The sequence below is a fragment of the Dromiciops gliroides genome, chromosome 3, assembly GCF_019393635.1.
Source record: "Dromiciops gliroides isolate mDroGli1 chromosome 3, mDroGli1.pri, whole genome shotgun sequence".
NCBI lineage: Eukaryota > Metazoa > Chordata > Mammalia > Microbiotheria > Microbiotheriidae > Dromiciops > Dromiciops gliroides.
The window spans coordinates 16509658-16523189 of NC_057863.1; positions in this window are offsets into that span (position 1 = coordinate 16509658).

Genomic DNA, 13532 nt, shown 5'->3' on the forward strand with positions numbered 1-13532 from the left:
ACCACCTCAGAGTCCCAGCCAGAAAGAGGAAGTTCCTGTCCCTTTGAGATCTTAAGCTCTCTAATCAATAGTGATTTAGAGCATTTTTTCATATGGCAATAGATAGCTTTGATTTCTTCATCAGAAAACTGCCTGTTCATGTCCTTTGACCACTTCTCAATTGGGGAATGACTTAGATTCTTATAAATTTGCTTTAGTTCCCAATATATTTTAGAAATGAGGCCTTTGTCAGAAATACTAGCTATAAAAATTGTTTCCCAGCTTTCTGCCTCCCTTCTAATTTTGGATGCATTGCTTCTGTTTGTACAAACCCTTTTTAATTTAATGTAATAAAAATCATCCGTTTTGCATTTCATACATAATATTCTCTATCTCTTGTTTAGTCATAAACTGTTCTCCTTTCCATAAATCTGAGAGGTAAACTATTCCTTCCTTTCCTAATTTACTTATGGTATCACCTTTTATGTCTAAATCATGTACCCATTTTGACCTTATACCTTATACCTTAAGGTATAAAATGTTGGTCTATGCCTAGTTTCTGCCATACTCTCTTCCAGTTTTCCCAGCAGTTTTTGTCAAATACTGAATTCCTGTCCCAGAAGCTGGAGTCTTGGGTTTATCAAACAGTACATTACTAAAATCATTTACTACTGTGTCTCCTGTGCCTAACCATTGATCCACCACTCTATTTCTTAGCCAGTACCAAATAGTTTTGATCACCTCTGCTTTATAGTAAAGGTTCAGATTTGGTATAGCTAGCCCACCTTCTTGTACATTTTTTTTCATTAGTTCCCTTGATATTCTTGACCTTTTATTTTTCCAGATGAATTTTGGTATTTTTTCTAGCTCTATAAAGTAATTTTTAGGTAGTCTGATTGGTATGGCACTGAATAAGTAAATTAATTCAGGTAGAATTTTCATTTTTATTATATTAGCTAAGCTTATCCATGAGCAATTGATATTTTTCCAATTATTTAGATCTGATTTGATTTGTGTGAAAAGTGTTTTGTAATTGTGTTCAGAGTTCCTGGGTTTGTCTTGGCAAGTAGACTCTCAAGTGTTTTATATTGTCTACCATTACTTTAAATGGAATTTCTCTTTCTATCTATTGCTGCTGGACTTTGTTGGTCATATATAGAAATGCTGATGATTTATGTGGATTTATTTTATATCCTGCTACTTTGCTAAAGTTGTTAATTGTTTTGAATAATTTTTAGTTGATTCTCTAAGATTCTCTAAGTATACCATCATATAATCTGCAGAGTGAAAGTTTTGTTTCCTCCTTGCCTATTCTAATTCCTTCAATTCTTTTTTCTTCCCTTATTGCTAAAGCTAACATTTCTAGTACAATATTAAATAACAGAAGTGATAATGGACATCCTTTTTTCATCCCTGATCTTATGGGAATGCCTTTAACTTATCCCCGTTACATACAATGTTTGCTGATGGTTTTAGGTAGATACTACTTATTATTTAAGGAAAGCTCCACCTATTCCTAAGCTCTCTAGTGTTTTTATTAGGAATGGATGCTGTATTTTGTCAAAAGCTTTCTCTGCATCTATTGAGACAATCATATGATTTTGGTTAGTTTTCTTATTGATGTGGTTGATTATGTTGATAGTTTTCCTAATGTTGAACCAGCCCTGTATTCCTGGTATAAATGTCACCTGTTCCCACTGTTATTCTTTGTTTTTTTTCTTTTTTGGTGAGACAATTAGGGTTAAGTGACTTGCCCAGGGTCACACAGCTAGTAAGTGTCAAGTGTCTGAGGTTGGATTTGAACTCAGGTCCTTCTGAATCCAGGGCCAGTGCTTTATCCACTGTGCCACCTAGCTGCCCCCGCCACTGTTATTCTTAATGAGAATAATTCACCACAGAGATTACAGCCTATGTTCCATTCCATATCTATTTGTTCTCTTAATTTCAACCAGAAATATTCTGGTTTTTGTTTTTGTTTTGTGGGGCAATGAGGGTTAAGTGACTTGCCCAGTGTCACACAGCTAGTGTCAAGTGTCTGAAGCCAGATTTGAACCGAGGTCCTCCTGAACCCAGGGCCGGTGCTTTAGCCAATTCACCACCTACCTGCCCCCAACCAGAAATATTCTTGAGATAACCTAGTTCATGAGGCCATACAAATTCTCTACAAACTTGTGTCCTCTCAACTGCTGTGCATTATATTTTGACATAATAGTGCTCATAATCTTCCATCCTTTTCCTCAGGAATGTTTTATTGCAAATGACTAGCAAAAGTTGTATTTTTCTGCTGAGTTCCTTTGCTTTAGATGAGGAATTTTCTGAGAAGTCTCTAATTTCACTGTTGGGCATCAATTAAACTTCTCTAAGAAGAGAGATGCAATATCTTTGTCTATTTCCTAATTAAAAAAAACCCTCAAACATCTCATTTAAACAGGTTGGGTTGGAGTTTCCGTAATAGCATTCATTCTTCTCTGCTTTAGCCTCCTTGGTATGGATTGCAGTTGCTTGAACCGGGCCTGTTCATACATAGATAGATGAGTTAGAAGAGGTTCCTCCTACCAGCTGTTTCATCTGTTGTTGTTTGGCCCTTGGCATACGTAGAGCACTCCTGGTTCTCTTCTTGAAGAAAGCATCCTGGTGTGAGATGTGAAACATTGGAGTCAGCAGTGGGTTTTAGTTCCTTTCATTTCTTGATCCTGAACCCTATCATCCCGACAGTTTTGCCAGTCCTCCTCTGTGCCCATCAGAATACACACTGATGTAAAATAAAATTGAATTTAAAAAAGATTTACTGTTGCCAGCTTGGAGGACACGGATAAGTATATTCACACACTTCCTCTATTCTTTCACTCTCCACCAGAGCTCTAAGTACATAGGCTGAAACCATCTTCCTGGTGGTTTGCTCGTGTTCATAACGAGCACTGAAAGGTAAGATTCCCAGATAACTGACCCATGAAAATGACTGCTCTGGGTCCTTTCATTCCCTCACTGAGATGAACCTGTGAATGTCCTTTCCATTGAGCTGCAACACTTTTGTGTCTTCTGGTTTCATTTCTGCAAGACTTCCCATTTTTATTGTTAGCCTGTATTATGCCCTGCTAATTATAGGCTCTTGTGCTGTGATAGAGCTTGGAGTCTGCAAGACCTCCCTTCTTATCCTCCAATAGATGTTCCTTAGCGGAGTTGCCCTGGAGAAATCACTTTACTTTTCCGAGCCTCAGTTTCTTCCCCATAAATGGAGACAAGAATGGTAGCCTCCTCCCGGGATGTTTGTAAGCTTTCCAGTGCTCTATAAACTGGAGCCATCATTACTGTTGTCACTTAAGAAGCCAGTGTCTCTTGATTCTGCTATGTCGTATAATAAAGGTTTGATCAAATTCATTTCAAACAGTAGTGTGACCCTCGGGTCTATTTCTCAAGAGGCTTATGGTGATGGCACTCAGCTCCTATTAAATTTACATGTGCAATTTACTTTTACTTCAGGGCATTGATCTAGCAAATTAACAATCTGTTTGACATCAAGGAATTTGTCTACTCCAGGAATTAATTGGTATAAAACCTTATGACTCATATCTAGCTAATGACTGAAACTCTGAAATGTCTATTAGCCATTCAAATAGGATTGCTATTAAAATGATGTGTTTATTATGTTTTTGTCCCATTTAAAAATAAACAGATTATTCAGTCTGTGTTCCATTGTATTTATTTGTGTGCTATAATTCTATAATTCACATGTCTAAAAGTGGAATACCAATACTCATCTCCAGTGCCATTCTATTACTTCATTAATACTTAATCTAGAGGCGGCTAGGTGGCGCAGTGGATAAAGCCCCAGCCCTGGATTCAGGAGTACCTGAGTTCAAATCCGGCCTCAGACACTTGATACTTACTAGCTGTGTGACCCTGGGCAAGTCACTTAACCCCCATTGCCCCGCAAAAAAAAAAAAATACTTAATCTAGAACACAGTCATGTATAGATGGTACTTAATTGTTTTCTATGGCCAATACAATTCATCCCTATGTGATCAATTCTGTTGTTGTTTTTGGGTGATTTCAGTCTTACCCAACTCACCATGACTCCATTTGGGGTTTTCTGGGCAAAGATACAGGAGTGGTTTGCCATGTTCTTCTCCAGCTCATCTTATAGATGAGGAAATTGAGACAAACAAGGTTAAGTGACTTGCTCAGGGTCACACAGCAAGCTCTGAGTCCCAGATTGCCACATGGCTGCCCTTAATAAGAGCTAATTAAATATATGTAGTACTTTTGGGCCAATCCCCCTACTTTGTATCCAACTCTAAGGTTGGGTCCTCAGAGAATGGCTAGCTATCTCAGGTTTCAGAGCTATCCTATGAGGTCACCCTTTTTTTTTTTTTTTTTTTTAGTGAGGCAATTGGGGTTAAGTGACTTGCCCAGGATCACACAGCTAGTAAGTGTTAAGTGTCTGAGGCCGGATTTGAACCCAGGTACTCCTGACTCCAGGACTGGTGCCCTATCCACTGCGCCAACTAGCTGCCCCAGAGGTCACCCTTTTAAAAAATAATTTTTGTTGTTTTCTATTCCAAAGTTGAATAATACCAACTGTGACAACTGGAGTGACATCCCCTGCTGGAGAGTTACTGTAGGAAGGCTCTGCCATGAGGAGAAGGCATCTGAGGGCAAGCCTTGTGGCTTGGAAGGTCAGTTCCTTGGTGTCAGGAAGTGCCGTTTGATGTTTCCGGTTTAGACAAGAGGCATCTGGGAGGAGGAAGGAAGCATTGGGGCCTTTTTAGTTGCTGACCTCACCATGGCAGATCGAATGATGAGGTCTCTTAGAAATAGTTAGATTTTTTACCTTTCTCTCTGATCATTAAATCCTAATGTTCTTTAATAAATGTTCAAAGTCTAAACTCTTGCTAAAGCTTCTAATTTATTGGCAACCACTCATTAGATTGTTAGACAGTATAGCTAGATAGCAACTTTATGCAACAGACATGAGCCCTTTCATAAGGGAAAATGAGTATTGCACATGAAACCACAAATGTCTAGTATGTATTCTTTTTTTAAACATATACAATAAATTTAATACATTTGTTTCAAAGCTGTCTCGATAGTCCATGTCTCCTTCTGAATTTCCTTCTTTTCTAAAAAGTGCTTTGGGGCCAGTTCTAAAACTGTAGTTTACAAGCCCCCATTGTTGTGCTTGTCAATAATAATTAGCCAGTAGATATGTTCTACTCTTAGCAAAGGCATTGACTAAGATGAGGGTAGTAAAAAGGAGGAGGTAACTATAGAACTTACCCTTTCCCCAAAATTAGAATATGTACTCTACCACAAATACACATAGCACTTTTGCAAAGAGTAGATACAAATTTAGAATAAACATATACCAAGGCACATAACAACTCTAAAACCACAGAGCTGGAAGTCCTTTTTTTTGTGCAGTCCTTCTCTGTGGACCAACTCTCACCTGCCAGGGCTAGGTATTTCTTGAATCTTAAGTTAGCTCTCTTCTCTGCTGCCAGTGTTTTATATATTTTTGAAGCTGCTGCCTCACTCAAATGACTGTCTTCCATCTGTATTCTTCTGGAATGTGTGTCTCTGTTCTCTCAAATGGAGCTTAAATTGATTCTCCAACTGAAGACCTAGATGTCTCCTGAACAAATAAATCTGCTTCTAGACTCTGGTTGTGCCCCCCCAACACTGGTACATGCTATGTTTGTTAGGGCAGTAAGAACATATATAACCTGGACCAATACCAATACCCCAAACACCACAATGACAATATAGACCATCTACACAATACCTCCAGTCACTCCTGGTCTCTCCCTACAATCATCATAATTTGATACCTTATGTTTTCTTCAAACCAAGTAATAAATTCTCTGATGCAGCCACTCTAAATAATAATAGTTAATTGTAATAGGCAGTGTAACTGTGTCTTAAAAGGGTTGATTGGATACAAAATCCTCTGGGATTTGTAGTTCTTCCCAGAAGAAAAGTAAAGGGAACTTAGCCCTCTGGAGGAGGGATGTGGGAGGGGAAAATGAAGGAGTGTGGTATGACTGGGACAGTACCTGGTGCCCAACATATCCGCAGTTCCCTTCTATAACATGACTTTTATCAAAGGCACTTGCCCCAGTAGTTGGAGTGCTGGGGGGAAAAAACCCCTGAAAACCAAGTCTTCCAGTTGGGAGCAAGGAGGGGTGGGGTGAGGTAGAAGGGGTGCTACTCTGCCTCAGTTTAACTTCCATTTGTTTTTCTTAAATTTATTCTTTTAAGGAATACATATTCTAAATTTGACATTTGTTTTAGTTGTTGTGTATTTGTTTTTTGGTGAGGCAATTGGGGTTAAGTGACTTGCCCAGGGTCACCACAGCTAGTAAATGTTAAGTGTCTGAGGCCGGATTTTGAACTCAGGTACTCCTGAATCCAGGGCTGGTGCTCTATCCACTGCACCACCTAGCTGCCCTAAATTTGACATTTCTTGTAAACACCGTCCTTATATTTTTAAGTGTTTCCTTGTTTGAGGCATGAAAATACACAGGAGCTGCACAGGAGAAAGAGATCTTCCCTAATACAGGACTGTGAGCTCAAAATTCAACTCACTATTCCCATGAATATCTAGAAAAAATGAAGCAAGAGATTTAAAAAAAAAGTGAAATAAAACTCTGGAGGAAATAATTAGATAATAAAAAGCCCAAGAAGAGAAAGTATTAAATCTTATCTACCAAAAGTCTCTAAAAAATATAACAGCCAAAACAATAAGAAATCACTTAAACATAATGCCTAGGGGGCAGCTAGATGGCACAGTGGATAAAGCACTGGCCCTGAATTCAGGGGGATCTGAGTTCAAATCCGGCCTCAGACACTTGACACTTACTAGCTGTGTGACCCTGGGCAAGTCACTTAACCCTCATTGCCCTGAAAAAAAAAGAAAAAAAAACATAATGCCTATAGGGCACATAGCACTAAATGAATATTTGTTGAATGATAATGACTGACTGAATCCATGAGACAGCAAGGGACACTAGAAGAAAGCAAAATATTGAAAAACAATGATCCATAAAATGGGTCAAGGAGAGATTATTTAAGAATCACTTGACTCCCTGAAAACCTTGGTTAAGAAAAAAAAAAAAAAGCCTGGACATTATAGTTTGAGAAATCATAGACAAAAATTGTCCAGATCTATTCAAATGAGAAGGCAAAGTGAAGACAGAAAGAGTTCACTTATAACTTCCTAAAAGGAACCTCAAAAGGAAAAGTTCCAGAATTGTCAGAGCCCCAAACCAGAGCTCTCACACCAAAGAAAGAATGCTGTGAGCATCCAGAATGATACAGTATCAAAGAATGAGTCAGGATCACAAAAGACTTGGCAGTCTCCATTATAAACAAGAGAAGAGCTTGGAATATAATATTCTGAAAGGTAAAAAGACAAACTAAGAATAATTTAACATGCAAAGCTGAGTATCATCCTATAGGTGGAGAAATGGATTTTTAAAGCAATAGATAAATTTTGAGCATTTTTGGTGGAAAGAGCATAGCTGAGCAGGAACTTTGAAATATAAACCCTAAACCCAAGAGGAAACCTATAATTTATTCGAACAACTGAAAGTAATGTATGAAAACATAGTGCTAACTTGATAGAAGTAGGTGTCTCTTCAGAAAAAAGAATATTAAAAGAGCTAAATAAGAAAAGGTGGGGGAGGGGAAGGTTCTGTTCTTAAAAGCTGAAGATGGGGGGGGATGGGGGGGCATCTAGATGGCGAAGTGGATAGAGCACCAGCCCTGGAGTCAGGAGTACCTGAGTTCAAATCCAGCCTCAGACACTTAACACTTACTAGCTGTGTGACCCTGGGCAAGTCACTTAACCCCTATTGCCTCACTTAAAAAAAAAAAAAAGCTGAAGATGGAAAAGAGAAAGGAGGATAAGTAGAGGAAGAAAAGGGTAGAATTTGCTATTTCTCATTACTGGGATGAGTGAAAAGAACATAGAAACAAGGAAGAAGGGAGGTGTAGCATCATTTGAACCTCATCTAAATGGACAAAAGAAAGTTGAATACACATGAACACAAAGTTTGGTGTACATAGGGATGTGCTGGTAAATGTTTAAAAAGTGATTCTTCAGGAAAAAAATATGTGCATGACACACTAAAATTAATCTGTATTATTATAATTTTCTTCATGTTTTTTTTTTTTCAGGGCAATGGGGGTTAAGTGACTTGCCCAGGGTCACACAGCTAGTAAGTGGCAAGTGTCAGAGGTCAGATTTGAACTCAGGTACTCCTGAATCCCGGGCCGGTGCTTTATCCACTGCGCCATCTAGCTGCCCCCTTCATGGTTTTCTTAAGTTTAAATGATCAACAAAATTAATCAAGCCCTAATTTGTAGCATTTGTCAATTTCTAAGGTATAAAGACTCACTGAAAATTTAACAATCCACTATGAGCCAATTTGAGCTGGCTCCAGGACACCCCTAGATGCCAAAATATATCAAATTCACAAGGGAAATAATCAGGGATTGGGAAAGGAAGGTTAAGGAGTAGGATAAATATCAGAGAGTGATTAGCTACAGACAAAACAATTCCCTAATACTGAATGAGAGATTAAAAAGTAGAGAGGGAGAGGGCAGAGAGAAAACTAGCATATAAGGGAGTTCTTTGGGTTGTCTCTTTAATCAGGAGAATATCTGAATAAATTGCATTGCTGTAATGGAGTATTATTGTACCATAAGAAGGGACAAAAGAGATTATTTCAGATGTAACAGACTAGTCCATGCCCAAATCACTTAAGATGCTGTTACGCTCGTGGAAGATTCTGGCTTGCTTCTGGGATGGGGTATGCATGGACATTTATTTTTCCATTGGCTATGGAGCTGGAACATTCTGCAACTTTAAAACTGTCTGACTGAACAGTGTTGGTGCTTTTTCCTGCATTTGTCTGAGGCTGGAAGACTGTCCACTGAAAGAGCCCAGGGGCTACCTCCTTTCTTTCTTAGTATTTAGGCCAAGCCAAGACTAAAGTGGAGGGAGGATTCCTGTATGATTTTTTTGTTTGCAGATGACTGTATATTCATTGCAGTGCCTGAAGCTGAGATGCAACCAAGTTTGGATCGATTCTCTGTTGTGTGTGCTAATTTTGGCCTAACAATTAACATCAAGAAAACACAGGCTCTCCATCAGCCAACACCACACCATCCATACTCAGAACCATCATTCACAGCAAATGGAGAACTTCTGAATGCTGTGGATAAGTCCACTTCCCTTGGCAGTATACTCTCCAGGTGTGTCCACATGATAATGACGTTGATGTGCCCATTGCCAGAACTAGTTCACTATTTGGGAGACTCCAAAGGAAAGTGTGGGAGAGAAGAGGTATTAGATTGACTACTAAACTGAAGGTCTACAGAGAGGTTGCGCTGACCCCATTCTTGTATGCCTGTGAAACCTGGACAGCCTACCAGCACCACGCCAGGAAAGGGAATCTCTTCCATTTGAATTATCTTAGGAAGCTTCTGAAGATCACCTAGTAGGATAAGGTCCTGGATACTGAAGTCCTTTCTCGAGCTAAATTTCCAGCCATTTAAACTCTACTGCAGAGAGCACAAACTCCGATAACCTGGCGATGTTTGAATGCCAAACATACACTTGCCTAAAAAGACTATTTTATGGAGAACTCACAGAAGGCAAGCCCTCACATGGTGATCAGAAAAAAGGCATATAAGGACATTCTTAAGGTCTCTAACTTTGGAATCGATTGCATGATATGGGAGACACTGGCACAGGACCACCCAGCATGGTGTGCCCTCATCAGAGAAGGTACTGTGCTCTACAAGCAAAGCAGACTTGAAGGAGTTCAAAGAGATAGACAAATTTAGAGAATCCAACCCAAATGTTCACCCAGATTATGTGTGGTTGACCTGTGGTAGGGCATTCTGACCTCACACTGGTTTGGTCAGCCACAGTTGGACACATTGTAACTTGACTGTAACATAGTGATGTCATTTTGGTGCTCTTCAAGAACAAAGGACAACCACCAACCAACCAACCATTCTGGCCATATGGCCCTGAGAAAGGCTCTAAGGTTTGGGACTTTACCTTTCTTATTTGCCACTCTAGATGGAGGCTTCAGTGTGGCCCAGGAGCTCAAGTCTTGGGAACCGGGGAGTCTGGGAATCTAGGCTGGGTGTTGCAGGCAACCCCGGAGTCAAGCACTTAAGAGCAAGGGTCCAGGTACACTAGCCCAGTGGGGCTCTAGACTAGGGACTGAGCCTCTGTACCATTTGGTCCTTGTCATACTCTCTACCTTCCCTTTCAGCTCCCATTTAAATGCTGTCCCTTTTTCAAATGTAAGGCCCTTGAAGGCAGGGATTGTCTTACTGGCCTGTATTTGTATCCCCTTTGCTAAGCATAGTGCTTGACACCTAAGAATCACATCTTATTTCTTTATCCTGGGTTAATAATGACTGTATAAAGTACTACAATAGAGAAAATGGTATGTAGTACTACTCTACTGATGTAATATTAAATTCTAATAACCACCATATATGTTGAATAAATTGTCCTCTTTTTAAAGAGAAACGTGTGGGAAAAGTGCTGTCTTAGCAATGGAAACTTAAAAATAACCCACAATGAGTACTAACAAAATATTCAAATACAACACTGAACTTCTCAAGTAATTTGGGCAATTTCCCCCATAAAAACGACACCCAGACAAAACATTAACTCGTTTATCTCTCCATATATTGAAGAATTTCTGCCTCCCCACTTCCAACCTGGGATACTTAAAAAAATAATTTAATCAGAATTGGCCAAAATTTGTGACTTTTCAGGAAAAATAATATAATTTGAGAACTCCTCATTTTGTGCAACTTTGCAATTGCAGAATTTATATATATATATATACATATATATATATATATATTTATAATGCCCATTATGATGTTAGGGTTCCAACTTTAAAAATACTCCTTTAGGGGGAGCTAGGTGGTGCAGTAGATGGAGCACTGACCCTGGATTCAGGAGCACCTGAGTTCAAATCCAGCCTGAGACACTTGACACTTACTAGCTGTGTGACCCTGGGCAAGTCACTTAACCCTCATTCCTTCCCCCCCCCCCAAATACTCCTTTAGAAGGAAATCAACTCTTTTTTAAAAAACAAGAATTTTGTTCTTTTTCTTTAAAATCAACCTCCTTTGAGCATTTAAAAAATCTTTAAAAGGCTCTATATGCACCAAAATATTTATAGCAGCACATTTTGTGATAGTGAAGAACTGGAAAAAAGTAGGTATCCACTAATTAGGGAATAGCTAACCAAAATGTGGTTCATGAATATAATTTGATATTATTTTTGCTGCAAGAAACAACAAACAGGCAAATACAGGGTAGTGTGGATAGAATTACATGAACTGATGCCAAATTGAACAAGCAGAGCCTGGAAAACAATACACAAGTTAAATGGAAAGAACAACTTCTAACAACACAAATGAAACTGATGTAAAATTATAAGGAACAGGCTTGGCCCCAAAGAGATGGGAGCAGACAACTCAATGGCCGTGGAACATTTCCTGTAATGTCATATTATCTCAGTGTTGATCAGTTTTACTTAAATTTTTTCCTCTTAAAAAAAAATTCTTCACTAAAAATGACTGTCGGGAGGGGGGAGAGAAAAGAAAAAGAGGGGAACACAAGGAGAAATCTAGGCTATAAAAAATCTATGTTTAAAACTATTTAAAATATTTTGGTATTTATATGTGTTTTGTGGTTAATTTACTTTTTAAAAGGTGAGCAGGATTCTTGTACACTAAGTGGTGCTAAAATATTACAGTTAACAAGTTATTGTTTTTTCCTCAAAATGATGACCATAAATCCTCACTTTTAAAGTATATTTTTAACCAAAAATCTGATAAATGAGTACAAAAAATGAACAACAATCAGACCAGTATCTTTTAATGCATGATCCTCCTCGGTTTTACAGTAATTCTTGCAGATAGCACATCAGTATTTAAAAGTAGAGATGATGGGGGCAGCTAGGTGGCGCAGTGGATAGAGCACTGGCCCTGGAGTCAGGAGTACCTGAGTTCAGATCTGGCCTCAGACACTTAACACTTACTAGCTGTGTGACCCTGGGCAAGTCACTTAACCCCAATTGCCTCACAAAAAAAAAAAAATTAAAAAAAAATAAATAAAAGTAGAGATGATCAAGCCTGATACAACTTTGATTATATAAATTTTTAATCATTAATTTATAAAAAGCAACATGATTAAACCAAGTATTTTTTTTGTTTTTTTGTTTTGTTTTTTTTAGTGAGGCAATTGGGGTTAAGTGACTTGCCCAGCTAGTAAGTGTTAAGTGTCTGAGGCCGGATTTGAACTCAGGTACCCCTGACTCCAGGGCCAGTGCTCTATCCACTGCACCACCTAGCTGCCCCTCAAGTTAGTTTTAATGTCAAAATAAATTCAGTTTCATGAATTTTATAACTGTTACAATAACCATGTTCATAATTTTTATAATGATCAAGTGTTCATTTTAAATACTCTGCTCAGATGTTTTGAGCCTTTTAATTAAAAGGTTTATGGAATTCATAGTTCATATTTTAAATATATTTATATATGATTACCTATTAGGGTAGTAAGTTATAAATAAAATTTTAATAAGCTAATTTACACTACAAATTAAGTCTTACTACTTAACCATTAATTCCTCATGTAATATTCCTATAAAAGGCTAAGTGAAATTACACTGAAATACATCAAGAATTATACATTCTATACACTCTCCTAAATGTGCTTGGCTTTTATGTAACCTATCAAAATAATAATTAAAATTCCAATAGTAACTTGCTGTACATGTGACCAAAAAAAGAATCTTATGTAAAAAATAGGAGTCACCAAAAAACAGAGAAATTCTTGATAATTAAAACTATAAAACAACATGATTAAAAAAAAAAACCCTAATTGAGGAGGCAGCTAGGTAGTGTAGTGGATAAAACATGTTCCCTGGATTCAGGAGGACCCGAGTTCAAATCTGGCCTCAGAAATGACACATACTAGCTGTGTGAGTCACTTAATCTTCATTGCCTGGTAAAACAAAACAAAACAAAACAAAAAAACCTAACTGAATATTTCTCACCTAAGAAATTTAATATAAGGAGCATAAACTATTTGGCTGCCAAATGTGACAAATCTCTGTCCAAGTGATTATGACAACTTATCTTTTAAAAAATTTTTTTTTAGTGAGGCAATTGGGGTTAAGTGACTTGCCCAGGGTCACACAGCTAATAAGTGTTAAGTGTCTGAGGCCGGATTTGAACTCAGGTACTCCTGACTCCAGGGTCGGTGCTCTATCCACTGCGCCACCTAGCTGCCCCTGACGACTTATCTTACTAATAAATTAGGGCAGAAATTTCAATACATTGGTCTAGTGGGCAGAACCTATTAGAGCTCCCAAGCACAGATCCAAAAAAGCAGATGGGGACATGTGGAACTGCTAATTCAGGCTCTATACGAGCTCAAGAGAGCAAACACAGAACCCACACCTGTCATTTGAAACTAGGAATAAAAGAAAATGCTTGTCTGC